Consider the following 15,650-nt stretch of genomic DNA (forward strand, 5'->3'; position numbering starts at 1 on the left):
CAGGTTGCAACTTGATGAAATCCTGTGGAAGTATCACCAAGGTAAGTGACTCTCTGGAGGCCAGCCCCTCATTCTCTCTGCGTTCGCCTTCCAGCTGGTGAGAACTGACAGAGCCCTGGAGATGCATTCACTGCCATTGGATCCACTAGACTGCACCCACCAGTCTGTGATCTTCTTGCATTCTGCATCATTGTATGTGTCAGTGTGAGTCTGAAGAGGGTCTTATGGACTAGTGTCAGATTATGGACTTGAGTTGGCTGGGCTGGGCTGTTTTCCTGATATATAAAGCTCTTTCTTAGACATATGTGAATGTCATTGGATTTGCTTCTCTAGTCAAACCGGCTTAATACAGCCTCTGACAATTTACATCAGGCACAGAAAACTGGAGTCAGATGAGTCAGATGTAGGAACCACAAACACCAGAAAAAAAGGGAACCTGCATTTTTATAACATTTATTTGTATAGCAATTATGCCACACTCATGAAACTTCCCTCCAATAAGTTCAGGGCTGCAATCTGAGGAAGGTGTGGCATTCCACCACTGCTTTTTACAACTGAGTGGCTGCCCATAGCAGGTTCCATTTTGGAATTTGTCCCATAATGGAATAAATCCACCACAGGTCATATTACGGTGGGTTACTAAACCTTAACTGCCAAATCTTCACGATTCCTGGTGCAGCCTCGTTGACAGAAAGCCTAAGTATCAGAATAAAGAATATTGAAAGTACTGTGGCGGGCCAGAGGAGAAAACAAAACTCTCTTGGAAGAAGTAAAGCTAGACTGCTCCTAGCAGCTGTATGCTGGACCCGTCATCACCGTTCCTGGAGAAGGACTCGCGCTTGGCCAGGAGCCCCTCAACAGTTGCTGCAGCAAGGGACGCAAACATCACAATTGCGAGGACGGTGCACGGCCATGCGGTGGATCGTTACCATATAAGTTGGAACCAATTTGATGAGACACAACAACAACAACAACAACAACAACAACAACAACAACAACAACAATAAATCAAGTCAACTCAATTAAATATAAAGAATGAGAATTTTAAAACAACACAAGTAAATAGTACATTTAGCAAATAATGATAAAAATTATTAGCAATGGCTTATCAGAAATAATGGATTTCAGAAGACTAAAATATATGTTAAAAGCTTTGCAGCAAGAAATTTAACAGACCACCTGTAATTTATGTTGAGTGAAAATATTCTTTAAACCATACAAGTGTATTAAATACATTTCCCACAGATGAAAACTGAAAGAATTTATCTCAGGCAGTCTTGCGCTGTAAGAAGTTGTAAAGTTGTTCTTCAAGTTTAAGAGAAGTAATGTCAGTAGATTGTTGGGTAAGAAGGAATAAATAAACCAGAGAGGACAAGTATGAGATCATTTCGTTACTTCTATTTTATGTGTGCATTTCTTTAAAAGACAATGAACTATTTTAATAATATTAATGGCAATGTGTTATTGAATAATATAATATGTTAAAGTAAAATACATGATAATAGGGCCACGAAGAGGGACATAAATGAACTTTTTAACCCTTGTGAGGTTTTTATATTTTTAATTAAGTAACATAAATTACTTGAAGGGAGACATTAATAAAGATTAATAAGTTGGAAGTGAAAACTTTTAAAGTATATAATTACTTATTCAATAGTCCAGATAAAATGTTTAAAAATCAATTTACTAAAAAGTAATAGATCAAAGGAAAGCATGAACCAAGGACAGAGGAAAAGTAGATGGAAAACAATTTAGCATGATGGCAGATTTAAACCCAGCCATAACAATAATTAAATTTAAATGAACTTAATATACTATGGTTATTAATTGAAAAACTGTTACTATGTCCATGAAAATTTACATATGCACACTCTGAAGTGTTTTTCTTGAGGAAACTAGCAATTTCATGATAAAATTTTTGCACAGTTCAAAACTATAATAGACAAAAAATTGGAATATGCACTACCTGAATTTAAGTTATGGCACACTTTGTTCATATAGTCATCTGTTGATGGACATTTCGGCTTTTTCCATTTTTAAAACACTCAGATCTGAAGTACTCAGTGAATGACTTTTCTTTTTATTTAATAATTTTATTGGGGGCTCGTACAGTTCTTATCACAATCTATCCATGGTGTCAAGAATATATGTACATTTGTTGCCATCATCATTCTCAAAACATTTGCCTTCTACTTGAGCTCCTAATATCTGCTGCTCATTTTCCCTGTCCCTCCCCATTCCCCCCTACCTCATGAACCCTTCATCATTCATAAATTACTATTATTTTGTCATATATTACACTGTCCAACGTCTCCCCCCGCCTTCTTCTCTGCTGTCCCTCCCCCAGGGAGGAGGCTATATGTAGATTCTTTTTATCAGTTTCTCCTTTCTACCCCACATTCTCTCCACCCTCCAGCCATCGCCACTCTCACCACTGGTCCTGAAGGAGTCATCTGTCCTGGATTCCCTGTTTCCAGTTGCTATCTGTGCCTGTGTACATCCTCTGGACTAGCGAGATTTGTAAGGTAGAATTGGGATCATGAGATTGGGTGGGGGAGGGGAGGAAATATTTAAGAACTAGAGGAAAGTTATATGTTTCATCATTGCTACCTGCACCCTGCCTGGTTCATCTCCTACCCCTACAACTCTTCAGTAAGTGGTGTCCGGTTGGCTACCATTGGGCTTTGAGTCTCCCCTCTGCACTCACTCACATTTTCAATGATATGATTTTTTTGTTCCTTTATGCTTGATACCTGATCCCTTTGACAGCTCGTGGTCACACAGGCTGGTGTGTTTCTTCCATGTGGGCTTTGTTGCTTCTGAGCTAGATGGCCACTTGTTTATCTTCGAGCCTTTAAGACCCCAGATGCTATATCTTTTGATAGCTGGGCACCATCAGCTTTCTTCACCACATTTGCTTATGCACTTGTTTGTCTTCATTGATCGTATCAGGGAGGTGAGCACCCATTGGTATTATTTTTAGTTCTTTGATGTCTGATAACTGGTCCCTTTTACACCTTCAAAAATGTATTTACTTGTGTAATAATCACCCAACATAGCAAGTAGAATGTTTCCTTCACCATGGAAACTTCTCTTGAGGTTTTAATAGAAACAGGCGAATAGAAAAAGTTACCTATTAATTCATACCCCCTCCAGTAGTTGAAACCTTTCACTATTAGTGACTGCTACCATTTGAAGTACTGGTAGAATAGCACCCAGCATCATAGCAATTCAGAAGCTACTGCTGTATGAGAAACTAAGAGATCCTGATGGTTATCTCCAGGTACTAAAACCAAAGCCAAACTTACAGAGTTGAACTGCCTCATGTGCTTTACTGGGCTTTAAATCTTTCTTGCAGCCACTGACACATCTTTTTCCTGTGAAGCAACTGTTATTTTCTAACAGTAGCAATTTAGGTAGCAGCCACATGCATTAAACCTCCTTGTCATCAGGTATTGTTATTTCTGGTTGGTTGTTGTTGGGTTCTTCCAGGTCAATGATTTTATGTATATAAGATTGAAACTGCTCAGTTCTGTGCGATCCTTACACTCCATGCTACATTTAAGCCCATTGTTGCAGGCACTGAGATAGTCTGTTTTATTGAAGATTCCATTTTTTGCTAAACCTTACTAGATGTGATAGCCTTCTCCACGAGCTAGTTGCTCCTGAGCACATAAGGCAAAATTTCTCTATATTGATTTTTAAGAAGTATTTAGGCTGAACTTCTTTTATTTTGAATACAAATAAAATATTATTGTAGAAAATTAAGGCCTCTTTATTTCGCAGCTCACAAAGGCTAACAAAAGATTAAGTTCACAAAGTTTTAAGTTCACTATTCTCTCCGCTTTCAATTTTAAAATGGCGTGACTAAAAGTTAGCAAAACAAATATTATAATAAATAAAGCCACATCCTTTAAAGAAGACTTCCCCAGATGTTGTTTCTTAGCATAGGTGAGCTTCATGGCATCTGATCTTAAATCCCTGAAATGCATCCCTGGCAGCTCCATCTGTTCATCATTTTCAAATCAAACAAAAGTAATGTCATGCCTTCTAGGTAACAATGTTACTTCCTAAATCCAGGAAACAAAATACAGCATGGATAACATCATCCCATTGGTCTCTTCCGGTAGGCGTAATCAGGGACATGAGGACTTGGGATTCCATTTCCTTGAGTGTTAGTTGAATTTGGTATTCCTGGGCCAAGTTTTTTTGTTTGTGATTATTGCAGTCCGTTCCACTGTTATGGGTTTTTTTTTTGCTTTGTTGGCAAAATGCTACATATTTTAGTGTGTGTATCAGAATCAGTTTTTGCATACTAGATTCATATTGGTTTGCCATCCAATGGAAATCCTTGTGACTGTTCTAAGGCATTTGTGGATGAGTCCAGTTTGTTAACAATAACAAAGGCCTCATCCCCTCATCTTCATAGTTTTTAAATCCACAATACCTTCCTTTTTAATTTTGTCATCCATATTGTTGCTATAAATTGGGTGATTTGGTCCGACATCCACGTTTTGAGTTATGTTGTTCCAACAACCTGAGCACATCCCCTGTTGGATCCCAAACGGCAGGGCTTCTTCCAACATAGACCTGTTCTTTATGCTGGAAGTCCTTGGTACTTGTATATTTAATTTTCCTCTCCAATACCATAATTAAAAGGAACGCATTCTTCTTTTTCTTATTCATCGTTCATTCACATGCTTAGGGGGTAATTGAAAATATTATGACTTGGCTCAGGTATACCTTAGCCTTACAAAAGATATAGAATCTGGGTCCTATAGGCTGGAAGATAAACAAGGGGCCAACTAACTGAAAAACAACAAAGTCCACATGGAAGAAGCACACCAGCTTGTGAGATCACAAGGCATCGAAGGGATCAGGTATCAGGCATCAAAGACCAAAAAATAAATAAATAAATCATAGCGTTGTGAATGAGGGGAAGTGTGGAGTGGGGTCCCAGGGCCTATCTATGGGAAATTGGACACCCCCTTGCAGAAGGGCTGCGGCAAGCAGAAGGGCTGTGGGACGGAGATGAGCCAGTCAGGGTGGTGTAGCAATGATGAAACATACAATTTTCCTCAAATTCTTGAATGCTTCCTCCCCACCACTATCATGATCCCAATTGTACCTTACAAATCTGGCTGGGTTGGAGGATGTACACTGGTACAGATAGGAACTGAAAGCAAAGGGAATCCAGGATAGATGAACCCCTCAGGACCAGTGGTGAGAGTGGCGATACTGGGAGGGTGGAGGGAAGGTAGGGTAGAAAGATTAGAAGGATCTACATATAACCTCCTCTCTGGGGGATGGACAGCAGAGAAGGGAGACTTCAGAGAGTGTAAGATATGACAAAATAATAATTATAAATTATCAAGGGTTCATGAGGGAGGGAATAGCAGGGAGGATGGGGGGAAAATGAGGAGCTGGTGCCTAGGACTCAAGTAGAAAGCAAATGCTTTGAGAATGATGATGGCAACATATGTACAAATGTGGATGCATTGTGATGAGATATTCGAGTCCTCAGTAAAATAATTTTTTAAAAACGATGTCTTTGCTTTTTAAATTTATTTATATTCCCTTCTGAAGACTCTAATATTTGATCTTTATCAGTAAATGCTTCAAGTCCACTTTACTTTCAGCAAGAAAAATTGTGTCACTGCATATCAAAAATTGTTAATTGTCAGGATCTTAGATCCTGATGTTGTGTTCCCCATATAATACAGCTTCTTGGACTTCTATAGCATATATATTGAACAAGTATTGTGAGAAACTATACCCTGACACCTCTTGTTCCATGTATACATTCTATGTGAGCACAATTACGTATTTTGAAATTTCCATTCTTTACAATGATGTCCATAATGTGTTATGATCCACACAGTCAAATGTCTTTATAGTCAATAAAAGATACATAAACACCTTTCTGATATCCTTTGCTTTCCATCAAGAAGCATCTCATATCAGTAATGATATGCCTTACTCATGTCCTCTTCTCAGTCCTGTTTGAATTTTGAACAATTCCTTGTCCATGTACTGTTGCTACCATGTTTGGGTTATCTTTAGCAAAATTTTACTTGCATGCATTATTAATCAATGCTTTCTGAATTATTTTGGATTACTTTTACTTGGGTCGGGCACAAATGGGGATCACTTTCAGTTGTTTGGTAGTTGTCTTTCATATTTCTTGGCAAAGACAAGAGAGTGTATATAGTATTGTATCCATTTGTCCGGACCACTCCTGTGGTAGTCTATCAATTCCTGGAGGCTTGATTTTAACCAATGCTTCAGTGAATGTTGGACTTGATCCTTCAGCACCACCTGAATGCCTACTGAATAGTTGAACTTCAACAAGTTCTTTTTGGTAAAGTGACTCTGCATATTCCTTCTTTTTATGCTTCCAGTGTCATTCAATATTTTGCCCAGAGAATCTTTTAAGATTACAACATCATGCTTGAATTTTTCTTCTGTTATTTAAGCAGCAATACAAGCCATGTTTTTCCCTTTTGATTTTCTTTTCTTTTTAAACTTTATTGTAAATTAGCTGAAAGTCTACAGAGAACACTATCCGTTTTATATTCAACACTTCATAACATTTGGCCTTAACCTTTCCATTGTAGTACCTTCAGTAATCAGTCCTTTACCCCAATTCCTTCCTGTTTCCATTCTACATGTTTTCCTAACCCTCTGAACTTCGTCTGTGGGCGAATTCTGCTCTCTAGAGCTTAAATGTTAACTATTGTAATGTGGATGTAAGGTTATTTTCAGTCTTGAAGAGTAAGTATTATGGTCTTGGGTGTCCCATCAGTCTCTGTCTGACCAGTAAACGTATTCTCTTTTATGATTTTGAGTTCTGCTCCACATATTTTCCCACCTTAATCCAGGACATTATTTTAAATTAAAAAAACTAGTTTTATTGGCACACAATCCATGCACATCATACAATTTAATAGTTCAATCATATCAAAGAGTTGTACAATCACTACTAAAATAAATTTTAAAACATTTTCTCTTTCTTTTACTTATTGGCTCCCCATTTTCGGTCAACCTCCTCTGCCATACTCCCAAGAAAGCAGTAATCTAGTTACTGCCCTATAGATTTACCTATCCTGAATATCAAAATGGAAAAACATACAATACAAAAAAGCAACAGCAACAACCACAAACAACTAACAACAATGATTTTCTACCTCTAGGTCTTTATACACTTAATTATAATACTTTGTCTTTTTGATTCATCATTTGATAAATTTTGCTTCCTTCCTTTACTTTAGCTTTTCTACGTTGAAGAGCATGTTTCGGTCTCTTCTGACATCCTTGTGGTCTTGAGCTTGCATGTGAACACATTGAAGGTTTGGTTTGCTTTGGGCTCCAGATCTTTTTCTGAATGATTATATTGAGCTTCTCTATCTTTTATTTCCAAAGATATAGTCAATTTTTTCTTGTATATTCCATCCAATGAGATTCATGCGTTACAAGCACTCTTTATATGGGAGGGGGTGTGCAGGGCAAGGATGTCCCGTGAATAGATCATTTGGAATTCTTATGGCATAACATCCAGGAGCAAAGCAACAAACAAGCATCATAATAAAAAAAAAACAACTGCAGAGGATTGGAAAATTCTATTACAATTTCTCATTTGTTTTGTTTTGTTTGTTTAACCAACATCGTAATTTCCAAGTACCTTGCCTTCCTCTTTCTTTTCAACTTTCACATCCAGTCACTGCAAATTATGTTAGGAGTTGATAAAAAATCTTTAATTTCTTCTTTGCCATTAGTGGTTAGTTGTGTACATTATTATTATTTTAATCATTTTATTGGGGGATCATACAACTCATCACAATCTATAAATACATCCATTGTGTCAAGCAAATTTGTACATTTGTAGTTATCATCATTCTCAAAAACATTTGCTTTCTAGTTGAGCACTTGATATCAGCTTCTCACTCCCCCCTCTCTCATAAACCCTTGCTGATTTATAATTTATTATTATTTTGTTATATCTAACACAGTCAAACATTTCCCTTCACCCACTTTTCTGTTCTCTATCCCAGAGGGAGCAGGTTATATATAGATCCTTATAATCGGTTCCCCCTTTCTACCCCATCCTCCCAGTATCACCACTCTCACCACTGGTTCCGAAGGGATCATTTGCCCTTGATTCCATGTGTTTCCAGTTCCTATCTGTATCAGTGTACATCCTCTGGTCTAGCCGGATCTGTACAGTAGAATTGGGATCATGATTTGGGGGGGGGGGGGGAGGAAAGGAAGCATTAAAGAACTAGAGGAAAGTTGTATGTTTTATTGTTGCCAATCTGCACCCTGCCTGGCTTGTCTCCTCCCCAAGAGCGTCTGTATGTGGGTGTCCAGTTGCCTACAGATGAGTTTTCGGTCTCCAATCTGCACTCTTCCTCATTTACAACGATATGAATTTTTTGTTCTTTGATGCCTGATACCTGATCCTTTTGACACCTCGTGGTCGCACAGGCTGGTGTGCTTCTTCCATGTGGGCTTTGTTGCTTTTGAGCTAGATGACTGCTTGTTTATCTTCAAGCCTTTAAGATGCCAGATGCTATATCTTTTGATATAGCCAGGCACCATCAGCTTTCTTCACCACATTTGCTTATGCACACCTTTGTCTTTGGTAATCATATTGGGATAGTGGGCAAACTGATATGATTTTTTGTTCTTTGATTCCTGATACTTGGTCCCTTGTACACCTCATGGTCACACAGCTGGTGTGCTTCTTTTAGGTGGACTTTGTTGCTTCTGAGCTAGATGGCTGCTTGTTTACCGACAAGCTTTTAAGACCCCAGATGCTGTATCTTTTGATAGCCGGGAACCATCAGCTTTCTTCACCACATTTGCTTGTGCACATTTGTCTTCAGTGATCATGTCAGGAACGTGTGCATCATGGAATGCCAATTTAATAGAACAAAGTGTTCTTGCATTGAGTAAGTACTTGAGTGGAGGTCCAATGTCCATCTGCTCCCTTAATACTAAACCTTTAAATGTATGCACATAGATCTATGTCCCCACCATCCTATATAAATATATTTACATATGTACATGCCCATATTTAGACCTGTATAAATGCCCTTTACCTCCTAGTTCTTTCCTCTATTTCCTTTTACTTTTCTTTTGTCCCACTATCATGCTTAGCCTTCATTTGTGTTTCAGTAATTCCTCTTGGTTCCATTGCCCTTGCTGAATCCCTACCAGGCCTTTTAGACCCTCCTTGCCACTAATTTTGGATCACTTGTTGCTCCCTTGTCCCTGGGTTTGTAACCATCACCTCCTTTCCCTTACCTCCGCCTCTCCCATGTTCCCCTGGATCCATCTGTCCCGTTGTTTTCTCCTCCAGACTGTTTATCCAGCCTATTTTATCTAGCTAGATCTGCAGAGATAAAAGTATGCACAAAAACACAATGCATAGCAAGACAATGCAACAAAAGAGAACACAATGATGACAACAAAGACAGCTAATGACCAAGGAAAACAATAAACTAATTAAAAAAAATGAAAAACAAAACAAACAAACCTATAAATAGATTAAGGTCTGTTTTTTGACCTCTACTGGTGTCCTCCAGTTGAGTCCACTGGGGTGCCATGCTCTTGGTAGACCCCTGCTCTGCTCCCCCTTGTTCTCTGCTGCACACTCTTAGTGTTTTGCATTGGTGTGGTGGGGTCAGACAGCCTAATCCGAATTGAGTCTCCAATGTTGGCCCCATATGGCCCTGAGTTTCCAATGTTGGCCCCATATGGCCATGGGTCAGTTAGGGACGTTGTGTCTCATAGTGGGATCAGCCATATGGTCCACTCTGTGTATTGGCTGTTCTGAGCAGCGATATCATCCTCCAGGCCTGGTGGGACAGGATGTGTTCCACTCTCTCTTCTTCCCCCTTCATTTGCTCCCATGTGCTCTGATCAGACATGTCCATCTCCTCTAGCTACAGCTTCAGTGTTGTGCTCTAAAGTAAATTTATCTGGGGGGGAGGGGCAGTTGTCCATGTAGGTGGGATTGGGGCGGAGCCCTTGGGACCCCCCACTGGCTCCCCTCTCCAGGCTGGCACACTGCATTCACATTTCGGAACACAGAATTTAAGTCTGGTCTATCTTTCTCTGTGGAGACACAAACAGTACCTTCCCTTTGGGTGTGTCAGTGCCCTGTTCCCCTGCCACACATCTCTTTTGTTTTTCTTTTCCTCCCTCCTCCTCCTTTTTAGTTGGCTACCGTATGTACCCTTGGCTTTGTACCCCTGCCGTACTACCTGGACCTCGCCCCTGGAATGTTTGAATACAGTACTTTTTTTTTTTTTTTACATTTCTTTATTATTTTCTTTTTATAAATTTATCTCAGTGGACTCATGTTGTACTTGTGATTTTGTGCTTGGTTTACTTCACTTAGCATAATTTCCTCCAGTTCTTCCCATGCAGCAACATGCTTCATGTGTTCATCACTAATTTTTAGCAGTGCATAGTACTCCATTGTATGTAGATACCATAGTGTTTTAATCCATTCGTCTGTTGATGGAATTTTGGGGTTTTCTCCAACTCCTTGCAATTGTGAACTGTGTCGCAATGAACATTGGAGCACACATGTCTGGCCGTGGTTTGTTTCTTGCCTCTTCTGGGTATATGCCCAGTAGGGGGATTGCTGGGTCGTATGGTAACTCAATTTCCATGTTTTAGAAATCGCCAAATCAAAATTTCCATAGTGGCTATATATACCTACAGGTCCACCAGCGGTGGATAAGAGCCCCTGTCTCACCACAGCCCCTCCAACACTTGTTGCTTCTGACTTTTTGAATTGGGCTATCTTGAGGGTGTTAGGTGGTATCTCAGAGTTGTTCTAAGTTGCATTTCTCTCATGGCTAATGATTGGGAACACTTTCTCATATGTTTATTGGCCATTTGGATTTCAGATTCTGTGAAACTTCTGTTTAGGTGCTTTGCCCACTTCTTCAGTGTGCAGTTAGTTTTTCTCTTATTGCAAGCTTGAAAAGCATTGTAGATTTTATTAATAAGACCTTTGCCTGATGTGTCATTGCTGACGATGTTTTCCCAGTCCGTGGGCTGTCTTATTACACTCTTGGTAAATTCTTTCGATGTCCACAGGTGGCTTATCTTCAGTAGATCCCACTTGTCTATTTATGACTCTTCTGTATTTGTGTCCTTCCCTAGTTCTGATAGCCGATGTATTCCCTGTGTGATGGTTCTCAGGTTTCTCCCAATTCCCTCACTGATGGCCCTAATAGTTTGGGGTTTTAGCTCAAGGTCTGTGATCCACCTTGAATTTATTCCTGTGCATGGAGTGAGGTAAGGGTTTTGCTTCATTTTTTCCTGCAGGTAGATATCCACCTGTTGGACTGCACCTGTGTTTCCGAGGCTGGAAGTCTTTATTGGAGCAGTTAGTTAATTTTAAATGCTAGCCATGCGGCTTGCAGCCTAACACATAACCACAACGCACCGTAGGGTTTCCAAGGTTGTACTGTTTATGGAATAAGAGTTTCTCCACAGGCTTGGCTTTTGGGTTTGAAATGTCAACCTTTCAATTGCAACTGAACACTTACCCATAGTGCCACCATGACATTTACCCAAACTCTTTGGCACTGAATGAATTATTTCACTTTCCATTTAAGTTATGAGTAAATATTGTGTGTAAAAAGCAGTTTTGATAGGTTTAAGCATAGTTTAATTAAACAGTATAATTCACATACTATATACTTTCATAGCAGTTATATTAAAAAGAGTTGTATAATAATCACTAGAATCCGTTTTGAACATTTCCATTTTTCCTGTAAAGTTCCCCATTTCCCTCCAATCTCCGCTCCAATAAGTCTTTAATTTATTCAGTCTCTGTATAGATCTACCTATCCTGGATTTCATAGACCGCAAAACATTTAAGTAGGTTTTTGATGATGATTTATCTTGGTCGGATTTGCAGAGAAAACACCAAAATATTCCTTCAAAGAATTTTCTCCACCTGGGCAGTTCTGGAGCCTTTTTGTGCTATGAGATGGATAGAAGGAAGAGTGTAGTTTTATTTGGCCATGTGTTCAGCTTAAAATATGTTGTAGTTACGACAAAGGCACGACTGTCCCTAACCCGTCTGTATCTAGCCCCAGTCAAAGTGAAGGAGGTTAGTAGATTTGGCCCTTGGGGATAAGAGAAGGACTTTCTGGAATTGAGGAGTAGTGGAAGATGTTCAGTAGATAGGCATCTATTCAGAAGGGCAGCCTCGCAGAGGGGAGGAGCCTTAAGTCCTAACGGAAGTGAAGTAAATCCTGGATGGTTTTACAATACAGCATCTGTGTGTGTGTGTTTTAAAGAAAATAATAAATATATATCAATTCCTTTGTACTATGAAACTACTTCATTTACTGACAAAAGTCAATGACTTCTGGAATTACGAGCTCTACTTAATTTAGCTTTGTAATGCATAGTTTGACTGGGATGAAGTACAATGGTGGAAAATTCTTGCTTGTATTGTTACAGCATTATAACTTTCTACTTGAAAGCCCACAGATTAAGTACTAAAAAAGAAAAAGGTCTATTAGTTGCTCAGTGGTAGAATCCATGCCTTCATGAGAGTAGAGCCAGGTTCGATTCCCAGTCAGTGTACCTCGTGTGCAACATCCACCCATCTGCCAGTGGACGCTTGAGTGCTGCTGTAATATGAGCGTCCAGATCAAGATAGATCAGAAAGAGTAGACTGGCAATTTAATTCCAAAAATCAACTACGAAAAACTGGGGATCACAAGGTTCTTAGCTGCAGCTGATATGAGGAAGGCTCCGGATTGGGCACTGTTTCATTGCATTGTGCATGGGATTCACGATGGGGTCACCAGAAGTCAGGGGCTAACACCAAAAAAATCAACGTGATGACATTTAGAGAGAAGAAACATGCTTTTGATTCACAGAAGAACAGATTGCCACCCCCACCTGCCCACCATCAGAACCGATTTTCCTTTTCAGTACTTTTCTATTTGTGTGACTTAGCCTCCTCTGTCCTTATTGCTGTGTTTCCAAATATGAACAGGCATTTGGGCACCGAATGATGATGTATATTTAGGCAATTATTTTTGGAAAATATTTTGGAAATTAAGGTGTTAATGGTATTATTTCTCCAGAGACCCAGTAGAATCTATCATGATACAAATTTGTGATTCATAATGAGGTTTCGCTTGAGGTTCCACTGGAATGGAATGTGGGCTTGAAACCAGCTCTCATTCTACGTATTCTGCTTACCGGCATCCTCTAGGCATGTGTGTGTGTGTGTGTGTGTGTGTGTGTGTGTGTGTGTGTGTGCGCGTGCCAGGAGCTGTCCACTACATTCCCACAGAATATGGCCCTGGCGTACAACCTATGACACCTTCATAGTTCTCTTATCATGTTCAACCACACCCTTCAGGCTTATTGGAATATATATTTTCTTTTCTTCTCCTTTGGTTGAAGACCCAAGCATCTGTCAACTCTTCCATTTTCTTTAAGTTTCAAAATTAATCCTTAGGAACGTGCAAATATGAAATATCATCACTATGCTACCAGAACTCCTTATCTAAGCAAACAACTATAATTTTGAAATGATAACCTAGGTTTCTAAGTAAAATTTGTGCATTAGGAGCAGGCTTTATCTCAGCTTCTTTCCAAAAATCTACATCAAATCTAGGAAAGGCATAGGAACCAAAGGCCAACAGTAAAGGAGAGAGGAATCAGCAGTGGACTAAGGATGTCCAAATATTTCTGGAATATGTAAAATGGTGGGAAAGGTGCAGACTTCTTTGATGAAGAGAAAATGTTGTAATTTGCTTCCCACAGAGATCAGTACGCAGCACTTGGCAAACTCAGAATCCCTTTATGAGAAGCTACTGGTGCCACAAATAGAATGGGGAAAGGATGAAGAATTATAAGAAAATGACTATAGTGATGATTTAGACTCCTGTTTCTTACCCCTGCCCCAGCCAAACTTACCCTTGCTTCTATAGGAGCCTATAGCTTGATACCCAGGGAAACAGAACTGGGGAAATTCTGGTCTTGAGGAACTTGTCATACTATAGGGCATTGACCCTTGTGTGGAGAATATTTAGCTCCTTAGGGAATATTTGGCCTTGTCTGAAGGTGTATTTGTGTGTCCTAATGGGGGCGGGGTGTGTGTGTGCTACTGCTGGAGACCAGGGAATCATAAATACCAGTATCTTTAAATGCAGGGAATATATCCTCATCCTATTTCCCCTTAGAGAAGAAATATGTGCTCAAAATATCTATTGATGAAAAATCTCCTCTCGATGAGGAGGGTCACAGGACTGACTTGGAGGAATTGTACCATTCCCTCCTTTGGATTTGGGTTTCATTATTTATCATCTTTCGCTCACACAGGCTGATGTGCTTCTTCCAGGTGGACTTAGTTGATTCCTCCCTTAAATGGCAGCGCGTTTGAAAACACGCCTTTAGGACTTCATAACCTATTCGTTCTATTAGCCACATGCACCTTTTTTCTTCACCACTTCACTCCAGAACCAACATCTTCAGTGATCACTTCATGAGGGTGAGCATTGAGCAGGGTCATGTCCTAACTTGGGGCTGGGAATGGAAGGTTCCTGTCCTAGTCTGGGGCTAGGAATGGTTGGTTTTATCAAGTGAAAGTCCAAAATATCTATGGTGTTTTAGGCCATGTTAACTAGAGAAACAAATCCAGTGACACTCATGTATGTGTAAGAAAGAGCTTAAAATGTTTAAAATCATTTTATTAGGGGCTCATACAACTCTTATCACAATCCATACATACCTCAATTGTGTAAAGCACATCTGTACATTCATTGCCCTCATCATTCTCAAAACATTTGCTCTCCACTTAAGCCCCCGGCATCAGGTCCTCATTTTCCCCCTCGCTCCCCGCTCCCTTCTTCCTCATGAGCACTTGATAGTTTATAAATTATTATTTTGTCATATCTTACCCTGTCCGACGTCTCTCTTTACCCACTTTTCTTCCCAGGGAGGAGGTCACATGTAGATCTTTGTAATTGGTTCCTTCTTTCCAACCCACTCTCCCTCTATCCTCCCAGCATCGCCACTCACACCACTGGTCCTGGAGGGATCATCTGCCCTGGATTCCCTGTATTTCCAGTTCCTGTCTGTACCAATGTACATCCTCTGGTCTAGCCAGACTTGCAAGGTAGAATTCAGATCATGATAGTGTGGGGGAAGGGAAGAGAAAGAGCTTAAAATTAAGATGTGATTGTCTATCAAGAAAATATCCACGCCCAATACAAATCAAGTCCATAAGTCTGATACTACTCCACAAGTCTGATACTAGTCCATAAATTCCTCTTTAGACTCATGTGGCCAAACCCAAAGATGCAGAATGTAGGCTAATCAAAGGCCGGTAGGTGTAGCCTTGTGGATCCAATGGTGGTTGAAGCATCACAGGGCTCTGGCAGGTTTCTAGCAAGACTCTGCCAGCTCTCTGAGTGACTCAACAGCAGGAGAGTGAAGGCAGAGGGAGAGGGGGGCACCCTCCTTATGAGAAAGATCAGGCTGTGACCTGATTGAGAGACAAGAATCCACCCCTACACTCTAGCAAGTTGACATGAAATTATGTATCAATCACACATGGTTTATATAGTTCTTACTTTAGAGGTCTCACTGTCACC

At 39.9% G+C, this 15,650-nt stretch overlaps 1 protein-coding gene and 1 pseudogene across 1 annotated transcript in view; one reads left to right on the forward strand and one right to left on the reverse strand.

The window, feature by feature from the left end:
- The window catches only part of RGS7 (regulator of G protein signaling 7), a 348,752-nt gene that overhangs the window by 68,030 nt on the left and 265,072 nt on the right, over positions 1-15,650 (forward strand). The window lies entirely within an intron of this gene.
- On the reverse strand, positions 3,765-4,586 carry LOC142454585 (U2 small nuclear ribonucleoprotein B'' pseudogene; annotated as a pseudogene).

This window comes from Tenrec ecaudatus, chromosome 8 (genome assembly GCF_050624435.1).
Source record: "Tenrec ecaudatus isolate mTenEca1 chromosome 8, mTenEca1.hap1, whole genome shotgun sequence".
Taxonomy (NCBI): Eukaryota; Metazoa; Chordata; class Mammalia; order Afrosoricida; family Tenrecidae; genus Tenrec; species Tenrec ecaudatus.